At 48.7% G+C, this 13,100-nt stretch overlaps 1 protein-coding gene across 1 annotated transcript in view; it reads left to right on the forward strand.

Moving 5' to 3' along the window:
• LOC126540969 (scoloptoxin SSD14-like) overlaps nucleotides 1–13,100 on the forward strand; it is a 142,500-nt gene that overhangs the window by 406 nt on the left and 128,994 nt on the right. The gene's annotated exons all lie outside the window — the stretch shown is intronic.

The raw sequence follows: 13,100 nt of genomic DNA on the forward strand, positions 1-13,100 counted from the left end.
GCCTTGCACTGCAAAGGCTAAGGCGGACCGGGACGTGCCCACAACGCTCTATCTATACTGTACGTTAAGGTGACCCGCAGTTCAAATTTGATTTTGTATGTTCGGGTATACACCAGAACACCGTGAATTCTAAGCGCGCCGCCATATTGATGAGCGCCGGTCGCGCCATCTATCCCAAGCGCCGCGAAGTAGCAGGCCTGGGCTGCCACGCTGGGAGATGCGACCCGGCGCGAAAGCGAAACTTTGGCTTTTTAGCTGGGCGGAAGGTGTGTTTCGCGTTTTTTCTAACCTCTCATTTGCGCTGTCTCGATTCAATCAAACTTCAAGACCTCATGCAAGTCCGCAATGGCCACACTGAGTGCTGTGCGGACTGCAGAAGCGAATATATCGGGTAAGTACGCTATTACGTTTGTACAAACCGCGCGCTATGTGCTAGAACACGTGTGAGCTTTTTGGCACGTAACCTGTGAAGGATTTTACAGCACTGCGTTGGTGCCATATTTTATTAAAGCACGCAGAACATTGTCCTCTGCACTTTCAGTTTGGTCTTGTTTGTCATGGTCAGTACTGGGTTGGCCGCGTTTGGCAACCAAATGGCGAGCTCGTTTGACTGCCTGATTAGCAGACGCCTGCCCTTCACCACCTGCACATTGAAAACAAAATAGATGTTATAGTAAGAAGGACTGTAGTTCTTTCCCATGCCATCACTGTTGCGAAGATATAAAGTCCTCTCAAAATGAAATAGAAAATACACCAGGCCAATCGTATCATGCAACCACTTAAGAGTACAACATTCAGAACACAAGCCTACAGCACTCGAACAAGCAGCATATGATGCTAAACCTGCACTCATTGGAAAATGAGGAACTACAGTAGTTATAATGTTCAACTACATGTGCAGTCAAAGCCCGTTTAACAGGGCGAGCATGACAGACGCAGGTGTTGTACAGTTGCACAAACCATGACAGGGCACATAAAATTACCATCCCTACTTAAAGCTGCATCATCAGGGACCCCTTTGGTACAAGACAACAACCGCACCTGCATTCCAAAAAATTAGCCCCACCAACTGCAGCTACCTGGTGTCAGACCTGTTTCGCTTGTGCGAGGCCATATCGAATTGTTGGCGCTCCCTTAGAAAAAACAGTAAAAAAACTAGTGAGAACGAGCAAAATTTTGTTACAAAAAACAACAGTAATTAAGCACCTTATTTTCCTCGCCATATGAACGGAAAAATTTTGCGCTTTGGCCCGCGTAACAGCACGCACGCAGTTTAGAGCTCAGGAGGCTCAAATGAATTCGTTACGAATGACACCTGCAACACCAGCTCGTAAAGACAGGCGCGCTGCAAGAACACCTTCGGCGACGAGCAGTCGTCGATTACGTTTTTGTGGACGCATGCTACGTGACGAGCGGACTTCGGTTTACTGTCATTAGCAATAACGCTCACCAGCAGGGCAACATACTATTGCCTACAACTTGTCGTTCACGCTTAATGGTCATGCCGTGCACCAGCTGCAAGTATCGCTAACCGCAAACTCAAGTGTTCCGCTTAACCGTAGGGAGCTCTGCCTGAATGAAAACACGAAAAGGCTTGCCTTCTTGTTATAGCCAAGGCGAAGCACCGGCACGGGATTCTGCTATGTAGGCTTGTTGTCCAGAAAGTGCTCGGAGCAAACCTGCGTGTTACACATATTACGTTCGTAGGGCGCAAAGTTGAACGTGGCACCAAAATATACACGGATCGAATACTCACTCGTGCATTTTCACTGGGTTGGTAGTACTTCCTACTCACTGCAGCTATCCACCGGTGGCGCAGCTTGTCATTCTTCGTTGCGGACGGAAATCGGTGCAGGCTGAAAACACCGCACCGGCACGATTCCCTACGTCTATTGTGCTCTTCGCAAACAGCGCTAAGCAACCGGCTCCTTTTCCACTGATTATTTTGGCATCCAAACACGACGCAATGATGCCCAGATGACTTCTTGTACTTTGGATCCGCGTGAACGGGCACATTTCCGTACTTTGGAGTCCTAGAGCTAGCGCTTGCCATGTCTACTGGTCGCCGGCGAACACACTTTGGCAGCCCAGTACAATATGGCGCTGGTCGACCGGGCAATCCGGGTGCGAGAGTATGCGTTCGGTTAGTCTGGGTGCGAGGCTAGCGTATTCTGGTCTATATGCCGCTATTTTCTATGTTGGCTAGGGAGCCTACATGCAGGGCTCCCTAATGTTGGCGCCTACGACGCCCCCTACGCGGTTGTCACATAGAGAAAGAAAAAGACTAAGAGCGGACACTCCGAGAAATCTGGCCTCAGGAACTACGTCACGGTTACGTAACGAACTAGTGCTCTCACCAAACGCCAGAGGACGCAGGCGCAAAAAAAAAAAAGTTTTAATGAGTTCTGCTCAATCGCTCTACAAAATAATAATTATACGCCCCAATTTGGCGCGTTTCTTATACATAAAAACAGAATTTATCCAAGACAACTTCCGTGATTTTTGTTCTTCATCCGTACTGCCATCAACACCAATCTACATTCGTCCATCGAGAAGAAATCAACGATTCGTGTACCAGCGGCGTGTCAGCGGGAAGCTTTCGTGAAGTCGGCTGCGGCGGTGTTTTCGTGTGTGAGACAGGTGAGTCACGTTTTCAAGCGAAGCTTCGAGTAACTGGCTTGCGAGTGCGACGAGGTTCGCTAAAAAAAAACAGTTCGCGGCTCTATATGAGGCGGCTAGACGCGAACAATGCGAAAAGCATGCCCACTCAAGGAACGCCTAACGAGAGGGCTTTACCATGTACTTTCTTGCTAGCCCCACCGAGAACGGAATAATATTTGTTGGTTGCGTTCCATGAAAATCGTGAAGCAACGCGAAACTGCCATTAACTTGCACCGGTTCACAGCTGTGCACTGCGCTGCGACTCGCAGCTTGTCAGACGCCATCGAGACGCTGCGTCTCGGTTTGAGAGGGTAAACCGTTCTTGTCCAGCGCTGTTTGCGATAACCACGGTATCGGCGTTTCATTGAAATAGTTCGTGTTGGGGAACTAAAAACGATCTGCTGGACAACGCTTAAGGTCAATATCAGGAATTGCACATTTCAGGAAAATTCCGGTTTCGAGAAAATTGAATTCCTAACCCGCGTTTACATGATCGCGTGATGAATGACGGTCCTTTCGTTGGGCCGTTCTAGAGGCTGACGAACGCTGGAAAGAACGTAAAAGACGCCACGCCGATTCAGACCGAAAGCGGCGTTCCGGGGACGGGCGCTACCTAAATAAAGAAGAGCAGGACGTTAGGCACGATATAGCCAAGCTTTGCTTGCGCGTCTCCCCTATAGACTAAGGGCTCCGGAATATTTTAATAATATTGCTTCCAAACAATGGCATGTGACATAAACAGCGAGCGTAGCTTATTGCGTTTTGTACTGCAGCGAGGTGTGTATCAACGGCGCACGGACGGACGGTGGTGCATACGTCCATGCGGTTTGTTTACACAGAAAAGTAACGGTGGGGAAAAGTCCCCAATGACTACTGCATGTACTTATTGCGGCGGCCGTGTTGGGAAGTACTGCGCATTCTAGTAACTTTCGGTTGCTTACCATTTTTTCGTGGCGCAATACATTGCTCAACGTATTGTCGCGTAGGCGTGGAGTGGCGCACATTTGAACAAAGGCCTCGTATTTGGACGTTTCGAATTTATCTTTACTACGCCTATGTGAACTGCTATTTTGCCTACCAATGTACCCCTTATACTGAGTACGTACAGGGGTGTCCAAAAGTTCACAGGTCGCGATGCCATGGGATTAAATAGGATGGCGGCCTGGGAACTTTTGAACACCCCTGTACGGGGTATTAACATTTATCCTTGTAAGTCCGGGTTATATGGGTCAGAGGTCAGGATGTGTCGGTGGTTTTATATTGTGCATCGGTTCGCTATTCATTCAAAGCGGTTTCCTGGTACAGTTATGACGTGTACATATGTTTTTGGTAATTAACGAAGCGTGCACTTATTGACATTTTCAGACCGTGCTGATGCCATGCTGTCCGGCGATCCAAGCTACGGCAGCTACTGCTGTGTGTCGTGGTGATTTAACAACGGCAGAACCCAGAAGAAGCCTATCTTGCCTTGGAATAAAAACGTTGCGGAAACTCTGCCTCTTTGATATATATGACCGCTTGCACCAAAACACGGAAGACAAGCGCGATGGATAAAGCCGTAGTGAATTATGATTACCTCTATCTCCATCTGTTATAACCTAATCGAAATAAAAATTGCGTCATGACCTCAATTCACACCAAATATTGAACTCGACAAAATATGGAATCGCTAAACCAAAACGACAAATAAAAGCGTTGCCATTTGGGTGACGAAAAGTGGTCTGAAATGACGAGCTTCCGCTACAGCGTAACGTCAGTCACGCGGGGGTAATCCAAATTTCGCGCCAGCGAAACCGAAACAGGAAGTGCAGGCCAGTTGCTCTCACCAACCGCCAGGCGCGCTAGGGTCGATTGGGCCGCTGGAGGTGTATGGGAGTGTCCGCTCTTAACTTTTTTTTCTTTCTCTATGGTTGTCATCAGTGAGCCGCAGTGGCGTAGATACCCCGACGGCCGCTGTGTCTACGCGCATAGCACATGGCCTCCGAGATCGGGTGGCGCCTGATCTCGAAGACCATGCATAACAGACCGCAGCTACGTGGAAATGTAACGCGCATGCAAAGCGTTTGCTTTGCGTACGACAGGTCATGAGGGCGCGCTCGCGCTCATATGCTCCCCTATGATTATGCTACTCGGTGCGGACTGGCTTTTTCCAGCACCAGCTTGAGCGACGAATAGTAGCTACATCCAACTTTCACATTTTGAAGCCCTGTCAATAGCTCAATATGAAGCGAAGCCTTCCTAGGCGTCTCGCCAGGAGCGGCCAGGTGTGAACGCGCGGTGGCAAGCGTACGTGTGGTCTGACCTTAAAGTTTCGCGAGCTTCGAGACTATTTGAGTGTTCAAAATTAATCAAACTTAGCAAGACTCGGCGGCTACGACACCAATAAGCAGTCTGAGCAAAGTTCAGCTCTGCTGCGGAGCGTGAGCAGATGATAATCGGCTATTTCCGGAAGTACGTGATTCAAACAGAAATTTGGGGATGGGGGAGGGAAGCTGATCTTCGCTTACCACTGCCTGTTTATTAACTGCGTCAATATATATACACGGTAGCAGTATGAAGAAGTGCACTGGTCCAAACACTCTTCTTGATTGAAATCAGCTGTTGACCAATAGCAGCCGCATATGGGAATATGCTTCATCACGAAGTAAAGCTTTCAGATAAGAGTGAGGAGCAGGCTTCTGGTGAAAAGAGAGCGTTCAGAAAGAGGTAACTTCGCGCTCCGCTTGCGAGCTCCACGCGCCGGGTACGACAAATGCCAAAGTGGCGCGCACTTCAAATTTCATTTTGAATCTTCACGTAGACGCCACGACTTCACCTTCGGTGCCTACGGCGCGCTAAACAGAAGCGAAACGCGGTTGGCCTCAGCGAGACGCAGTGCGCTCAGCCAATGGACTCGTGGCGGCACCTCGCGGCGGCCGCGGCATCTACACCATCTACGCCACCACAGCTTGATGTCAGCTATCGGCCAATAGCAGCTGTCTAAGGGAATGGCGAGATATTGCGTGTAGAAGAGAGTGAGGACCGGGCCTTCTGTTGAAAGGAGAGCGTTTGAGAGAAAGGTGACTTCGCGATCCGCTTGTGAGCTCCACGCAGCGCGTACGACTGCAATACATGGCTGAGATCTTCAGAGCAGCGTATTCTATCTGTGTACTGCGTTTTTTCACCAAACCTAATGGGTGGTTCAGGACCCCTTTAAGAAGAAGCTTTAGGTTCCTCTGAATATATTTGTATATCAAGTAGCAACGGTTGAACCGACGCTTTATTTTAAAAGCATGAGCTAGCGCGCGGAAGATGAAGATGCGACTCGATGGTCATGACGCCCAGGTGACGAAAATGACGTCCGTAGTATAAATCTTCACACTAATCGGCCCCGTAGACGGAAGCGGTCAGCCTGGCCGCAAATTAAGCCAACGTGGAATGCCGATGGAATGGCTTGAGGCGGGAAACATGCATGATCTCTTCCCCGCGGCAGCGTCGGTCAGTCGGCGGAACAACAGGTGTAACGCGGTAGTTCGTTGGGGAGGTCTTTTCTATTACATTGTAAGGGCCGATGTACCGAGACTGAAGCTTTCCACGTAAACCAGGCATTCGCACAAAGGTCAAAAGCAGTACATGGTCGCCAGAGTGGTAGAAAACGACACCATGAGTGGCATCATAATGATTTATACGACCTTCTTGGCTCACCTCAGTGTTTATGCGAGCATATTGGCGATATTGATCAATAGGGGACACAAACCCTATTGAAAATTTGCCCGATGCTGGGCATAGTGGAATCCATCATCCACCATCATGGTGCATTATGGTAACGGGTGGCATGCCGGGTGCGGGTGGCATGCCGGGTGACGGGCGGCACGGTGGGCACTGGGTTGTATATCATCGTGGGCACAGCACGTCAAAGGCAAGTTGTGTGATGAATTGAAGGAGCAGCCATTGCTATTCGGAAGCTCATGGCGCGCTATCTTTATGTGATGTTGAGTCTTGTGAAGTGTGCAGTCTGTATATACACGTGGCCAAGTATGCGGCTATTTTCATGCCATAAAGAATCAATCTGTAGTGCACCATACTTTGTAGCATATCATCACACTTTATTGAAAAAACATCATTGGACTTTTACTTTATTTACTTTTGCACTCGCTTGCCACAGCGGCCTACTTCTGTAAAAAAAAAAAAAAAAAAAAAAAAAAAAAAGCTTTGAAGATGCTTCTGCAGAGAAGCAAGGTGGTTCTCCGGAGGTGATGCTGGTGGCCCCATTGGACGGTCACTTATGTATTTCTCCAGGCAGCCTAAAAGAAGAGTGCAATAAATATAGAAGTAAATTGTTTTTGCAATGATTTGTAGCAATAGGTGAATGAAGGAAATCTGCTGCAATCACTTCAAGTGAAAGATCGATTCAACAAAAGTTTCAGATAACAAAATGCAGCAAATGTTACACACAAATATCCTACCCAGTGCGCAAGCCAGCACAGGTTTATTTGCAGTGAAAATGCGTACACATGCACCACATTGTGTTGCAGATTTACATGGGATTTTTGTATGTCTTTTGCCAAAGCCACGCCTTTTCTCATCTGGAAGCTGGCTTAGCTGCACAATTTTTTTATTTACGTGGCAGCTGTACTCAAAGCCTTATGGGGTGGATATTTGGCATCTGATTTACATAATTTGTCTGCTCTTCAACCACCCAAATCCCTGTCAGATTGGGAGAGCCACAATTTGGCTACACTGTCTTTAACGCATGCAGGAGAGCTGCAAGGTGTAAGCTGTCTGGGTTGTCCATTCTATCATTTGTTAGCGTTACTTGTTGCTCGTGCAGTTGTGAGGAAGCAGGTCGTAACTTTAGCATTTGCCATATAGGCATAAAAATTTTTATGTAATAGCTGTAGTAATGGCTGGCTTGCAAGCTTTATTTAGCTGCAAATGATGGCAATCAATGTGTTAAAGTGAAGCTTTCTTTGCCTCTTCTCCCAACATTACGGGCACTGCTGCTGCTATGGTCTTGTAGTGCGTGCCGCTGGATTTCTTGCAACATCACCAGATGGCGCTCACCTCTGCACAGCCTGACCGGCGCTGCTGCGCCAGCATTTCAGTTTGTGTGTATTGCACGTGCTGTGCTTGTTTCAATTTCTATGCGAGAAAAATGCAGATGCTGGGCTGTGATAGTGCAAAACATTACAATCGTCCTTAGTCTGAAGAGTGCGCTTTGAGCTGGAATCTCAACAGTGTGTTGGCCATGTATGTAGAAGGAGCCCGTAAACACGCGCCAGAAAGATGGCTCCAAAGCGCGCACTCGACGTCGAGGACACCCAGGCCCGAAAAAAGCGTTACACAGAACAGGAGCGTCTTCGCTACGCAGTGAAATGTAGTGCAGACCACAATCTTATTATAATTGTAAACTGTATACATAGCTAATTGAAGTATGCACAGCCTCATAATTCAATTAAAATTTAATATTTCTGCCATGATGCAGTGCGCCATGTGAGGCAATGACAACGCTCAATTCCCTCAGAGATTATGAACAATGACTCCCAACAACGCCTCAAGCAAACATGTCTCCCTGTGTGTTCTGTGAACTATGCAGACAAACAGAAGTGGTGCTCGCAAAGTAACGCTTAACATCAACTCGCCACTCTCGTATTGGACTAAACGCTGAAAGAAATTACAGATTTTCCACCAACATCACCGTTAATTATTGTCAATCAAAGAAAATAGCGTACAAAGCTTCGTGTACATCAATTCTCATAGTGCATGGGATCCGCCGTTTTTTTGTGTTCTACTATTAACATTCTATATTGCTACTTTGCTAAGCTAACCTACATCTTCAATGTAAAAAAGCCTACAGAAGCATCTTAACATAATACAGAGCAATCTCTTATGCTCGTCTGTTTAAAAAAAAAACATTTCTGGTCATAATTTAACTGGTCATAAATTTATTTATTTTTTTCCTCAAAAATATCTTGTTGAGACATTACATGAGGGAGATGAAGATGCGACGCGATGGTTAAGCTTTTACAAGACCGGAAATAGAAAGAAAGGTCGAGGGCAGAGGTTGGACGTCGGCCGTGGACCAGGAAAAATAGAAAATAGCCTGTGGTTTACTAGACAGCGGTGTTGCAGGCAAATGTTAGGAAGCGGAGAATGGCATCCCAGTTACGGTGGTCAAGTTGGATATACATGGACAGCATACCACTGAGCCTGCGATGAAATATCTCTGCCAGTCAATTGGTTATGGGGTGGTAGCCGGCGGTTGTCTTGTGCACGGTGTTGCAGGCTCGGAGAACTTCATGAAGCGTTTTAGAGAGAAATGCCTTGCCGCGGTTCCTGAAAAGGACGCAAGGGGCTCTGAGGTGTAAGTAGACAGCTTGAAGAAAAAGGCAGCCACTTCAGAAGCAGCCGTTGTGCTGACAGAGGAAGTTTCCACGTACCGCGTCAAGTGATCCATCAGTGACTATTCGTCGGTGGCCGTCAGCATTCCCGGGAGAGGGCCTCAAAGGTCAGTGCCGGCGACAGTCAATGAAGACACTACATCCTGGCACATGTAGTAGCTGCAGAATCCCGGTGGGTGCAGTGCTAGGTCGCGTGCGGCATTGTCAAAGAGTGCATGAGGCGATGCGAGGAGCTATGCTGTTCGAAAGACCTGAACGGAAGGATCGGCTGCGTATTCGCACACGGCTTTTGTGCTAACTCAAGTGGCCACACGTCAGGTTGTCGTGAGGAGCCTGAAATACTTCAGCATGGAGAGAGCTCGGAACCAGGGAAATCTATCGATGGCCCTCCGGGTGAAAAATGTTGCGGTAAAGAAGAACGTGCTCTAACTTGAAGAGCTTTAACTGTCTTTGAAGCCTGGTGTAAGGTGAGATTGAAACAAAGCTGAGGTGATCCATGATGCGGTGGCAATAAGGATCAGTTTGTTGGTGACCGGAAAACACAGAAGGGTGGCTGGATGGAAACTGAATCATGGAAGCAATAAGTAAAGCTGGGGACGCGACATCCGCGTGGTCAAGTTGACAAGGTGACGTAACGAGTTCGAAAGATGGCGGCAGCGGGCAGGGGGAAAGTGCGTCGGAGTCTTGATGCTTGCTTCTGGACTTAAACACGACATCAGAATCATGTACTTGTAATCTGAGGATCCAGCGGTCAAGGCGTCCTGGCAAGTTTTTGATCGTTGATAACAACAATCAGGCACAATGATCGGTAACAACAACGAAATGCTGACCGTGTAGGTATAGGTGAAATTTCGACACGGACTATACAACAGCCAGGCACTCTTGTTAGGTGACTGTGTACTTCTTTACCGCGTAATTAAAAACGGTATTGCCTATGCAGCGACTTTCTCGCGAGACGCGTGGTCGCGCTGCAGCACCACGGCGCCAATTCCTTGGCCTCTAACGTCAGTGTGCAGTAGAGGAGGGAGGGGGGATGCCTTACCATCAAAAGTGACGAAGGACGGGTAACGAGATTAAGGCGCGCTTAAGTTCATGAAAAGCGACTTCGCACCCATCGCACCACTGGAAGGAACTGGCAGATGGAAGAAGTCCATGGAGGGGCACGGCAATAGTGGCGAAGTCCCGGATGAAGCATTGGAAGAATGGCGCGAGACCGACAAAGTTACACAGTTCTTTTGCACGAAGTGGGCGTGGAAGGTTGATCACTGCGGAAATCTTATCCGGATCAGGTTTAATTTCGCATTTGTTCACAAGATGGCCCAGAACTTTGATCGTTGCGCTAGCGAAGCGGCACTTCTTGGTGTTTAGTTGAAGACCATAGTTTGCAAGGCACGTGAGCACTTCGCGGAGACGCTTCAAATGCTCAGGGAAAGTCGAAGGAAGGATGACGATATCGTCAAGATAACATAGGCAGCTTTTCCACTTGAGGCCGCGAAGAACAGTACCAATCATTGTTTCAAACGGGGTGGGAGCATTGCATAAGCCTAAAGGTATTGCATTGAACTCGTAAAAGCCGACAGGAGTAGTAAAAACGATATTTGCTTTATCAGCTTCATGCATTTGAATCTGCGAATATCCCGAACGAAGATCTAGGCTGGAGAACCATTTAGCCTCTTGCACAGAATCAAGCGCGTGATAAATACGCGACAGTACTGATCCATTTTTTTCTGTACAGAAACGACAGGCGATGACCAAGAACTGGCAGAGAGGCGTATGATGTTCTTTTTAAACATGTCAGCGACGTTCTCCTCGATTATTTGGCGCTCGGCTAGTAGACGATTTGCCCTACATATAGATGCGATATTTACGTCCACCTTGATACGACGAATATCGTGGCGCCTCATAGGGGCCGGAACCAATACAGGCCGCCAGCTTGTCCTGGCTACGCTGGTGTCCTGTGCCACCTACGAAGCGCTTGCGCACAGACTGACGAAACAACGCGTCTAGAAGCTGGAGAGAGAGAGAGAGAGAGAATAACTTTGTTGAACTGGGGAAATGGGGATAGGGGATTAGGAGCTTGATGGGTGGTGCCCCAAGTCCAGGGCTCCACTGGCTTCTGCCGCTAGCCGAACGTGACCAAGAAGAGCCTTTTGCACCTTCGGGTCTGAGCTGGCGAGTTGTGCCTCCCATTGCTCCAGTGTGTTGGTTAGATTATACCTAACTATGTAGGCATTTAAATTCGGCGGTCTATTTTGGCATCCCCATGAGATGTGGTACAAAGACGGTGGTGAGTCGCTACACCACGGACAGGCACGCCCGTACATCGCTGGGAAAATTTTGCTCAATCTTAATAAATTTGGGTAGACCCCCGTTTGAATCCTGCGGCGATCTATTGCGTCTTCCCCTTGCAAAGATGTGTGGGGGGCGCCGTATTTTGCCGCATGCCGCGCTGGTGAGCAAGAATATCGCGTGGTGCCATACGTGCCAGATCGTTATTCTCCTCCTCGCGACGGCTTCCCTGTGAAGCGGCGGGTTGTGAATGGGAGTGCGATGGTTGCTCCGCTGGGTTCGTGAGCTCTCGAGCTAGAACGTCAGCCCTCTCATTCCCCTCCAGGCCTGGGTGTCCTGGACACCAGACCAGTCTGTATGTATTCTTGAGTTCCTGGAGGTTCTGTACAACGCGACTCCGCGTTGTCACCGGCGTTATGATCGACCTGTCAAGTATGAGAGACATTCAGGCGTACTTCCCATGACAAGATGATTTGCCTCGTTCGAGAAAAGGCTGTTACGATAAGCCTGGACAACGACCTGTCAATTGTGAGAAGCGTTCAAGCGGGTGTCCCCATGTTGACATGAGTGTTCTCCTCTCCTAAACAGCGTCACCCCTGTTATTCCCCGAGCTGACTCAAAGGGAAGGACGAAGGAAAGAAAATTCGAAGGGCAGGAGCTCGCCGACCGCAGAACCCAACGAAAGCACTAATACTTCCACAGACTCCCCAAGAAGACAGCGACGACCACCTGACCGTAAGGTGTTATTTAAGGCCGTCCTGGCGCCCGTGTTAATCGGAACGCTCGAGACTCGGATAACAGTCACTACCATGTACCAACGAAGTGAATACAATCTTTTCTACTTTTTTTCATCATCACGACGCGCAGCTTTGCCATCGTTTCCTGATTCTTGCGGTGAAGACCAACCTCAACCGTCAAGATCATATCACCGGGCTGCCGTGTCACGCACGACTGGATGATCTGCGACGCTATCTGCAGTTGCCGCCACTACAACACATTACAAAACATCGACGCTATGTAGACCAGCTCCGACACCACTCAACTCACCAGGGCTGCTCACTTGGCGAAGCCCCGGACTCGGAGTTGGAGCCCGCAACACGCCACCGTGGGAGAACATTCGCAACTAGTCCACTTGCGACCTCTGTCAAAGCGCTTGGACCCGCGCCGCCACCATAGAGACAGGAGGTGCTACACAAATCGGTATATGGAGAGCCCAGTCAGCTCTTGTGCCACTCCCTTTTACGTGGACGCTGCCTTCCGCATGACGCCCGATGGCATGCGAGCCGCAGTTGGAAAGCACCACTTCGATGCTGGAACCACGGGTGTCCACGAGTACTATCTTTACCGCGACAACGTTAAGGACTCCGTGTCGCAGAAAATCCGGCGTGCGCGTCGGCTTCCGCGGCCGAGAAAATCATGCCGAACCACGCATCCCGAACTACGCAGGCCCTCCGTGAGGCGCTAGGCGTTGTTGAATTAATTATTTTCTCAAAGTAAGATGCGTCAGGTAATTCGTAATATATGACTTATACAGAAACTATAGACGTGATAGCGTCGGATTGTTAGTTGAATATACGAGAAAACAGAATTCTGTTACGCGGAAACTCGAACACAAACCCCTTTTCCAGCTGCCGTTTGAGGTCTTTAGGAGCGGCGTGACCAGCTCGGTTCCTTGCAACACCATAAAAAAAAGAACCGGGAAGCTCACCTTCGTGCATAGCGTTCGCCACCAGTGTTTACAGGAAGCACATTACGGTTACATAAGCTGCA

The sequence above is a fragment of the Dermacentor andersoni genome, chromosome 2 (genome assembly GCF_023375885.2).
Source record: "Dermacentor andersoni chromosome 2, qqDerAnde1_hic_scaffold, whole genome shotgun sequence".
Classification (NCBI taxonomy): Eukaryota; Metazoa; Arthropoda; class Arachnida; order Ixodida; family Ixodidae; genus Dermacentor; species Dermacentor andersoni.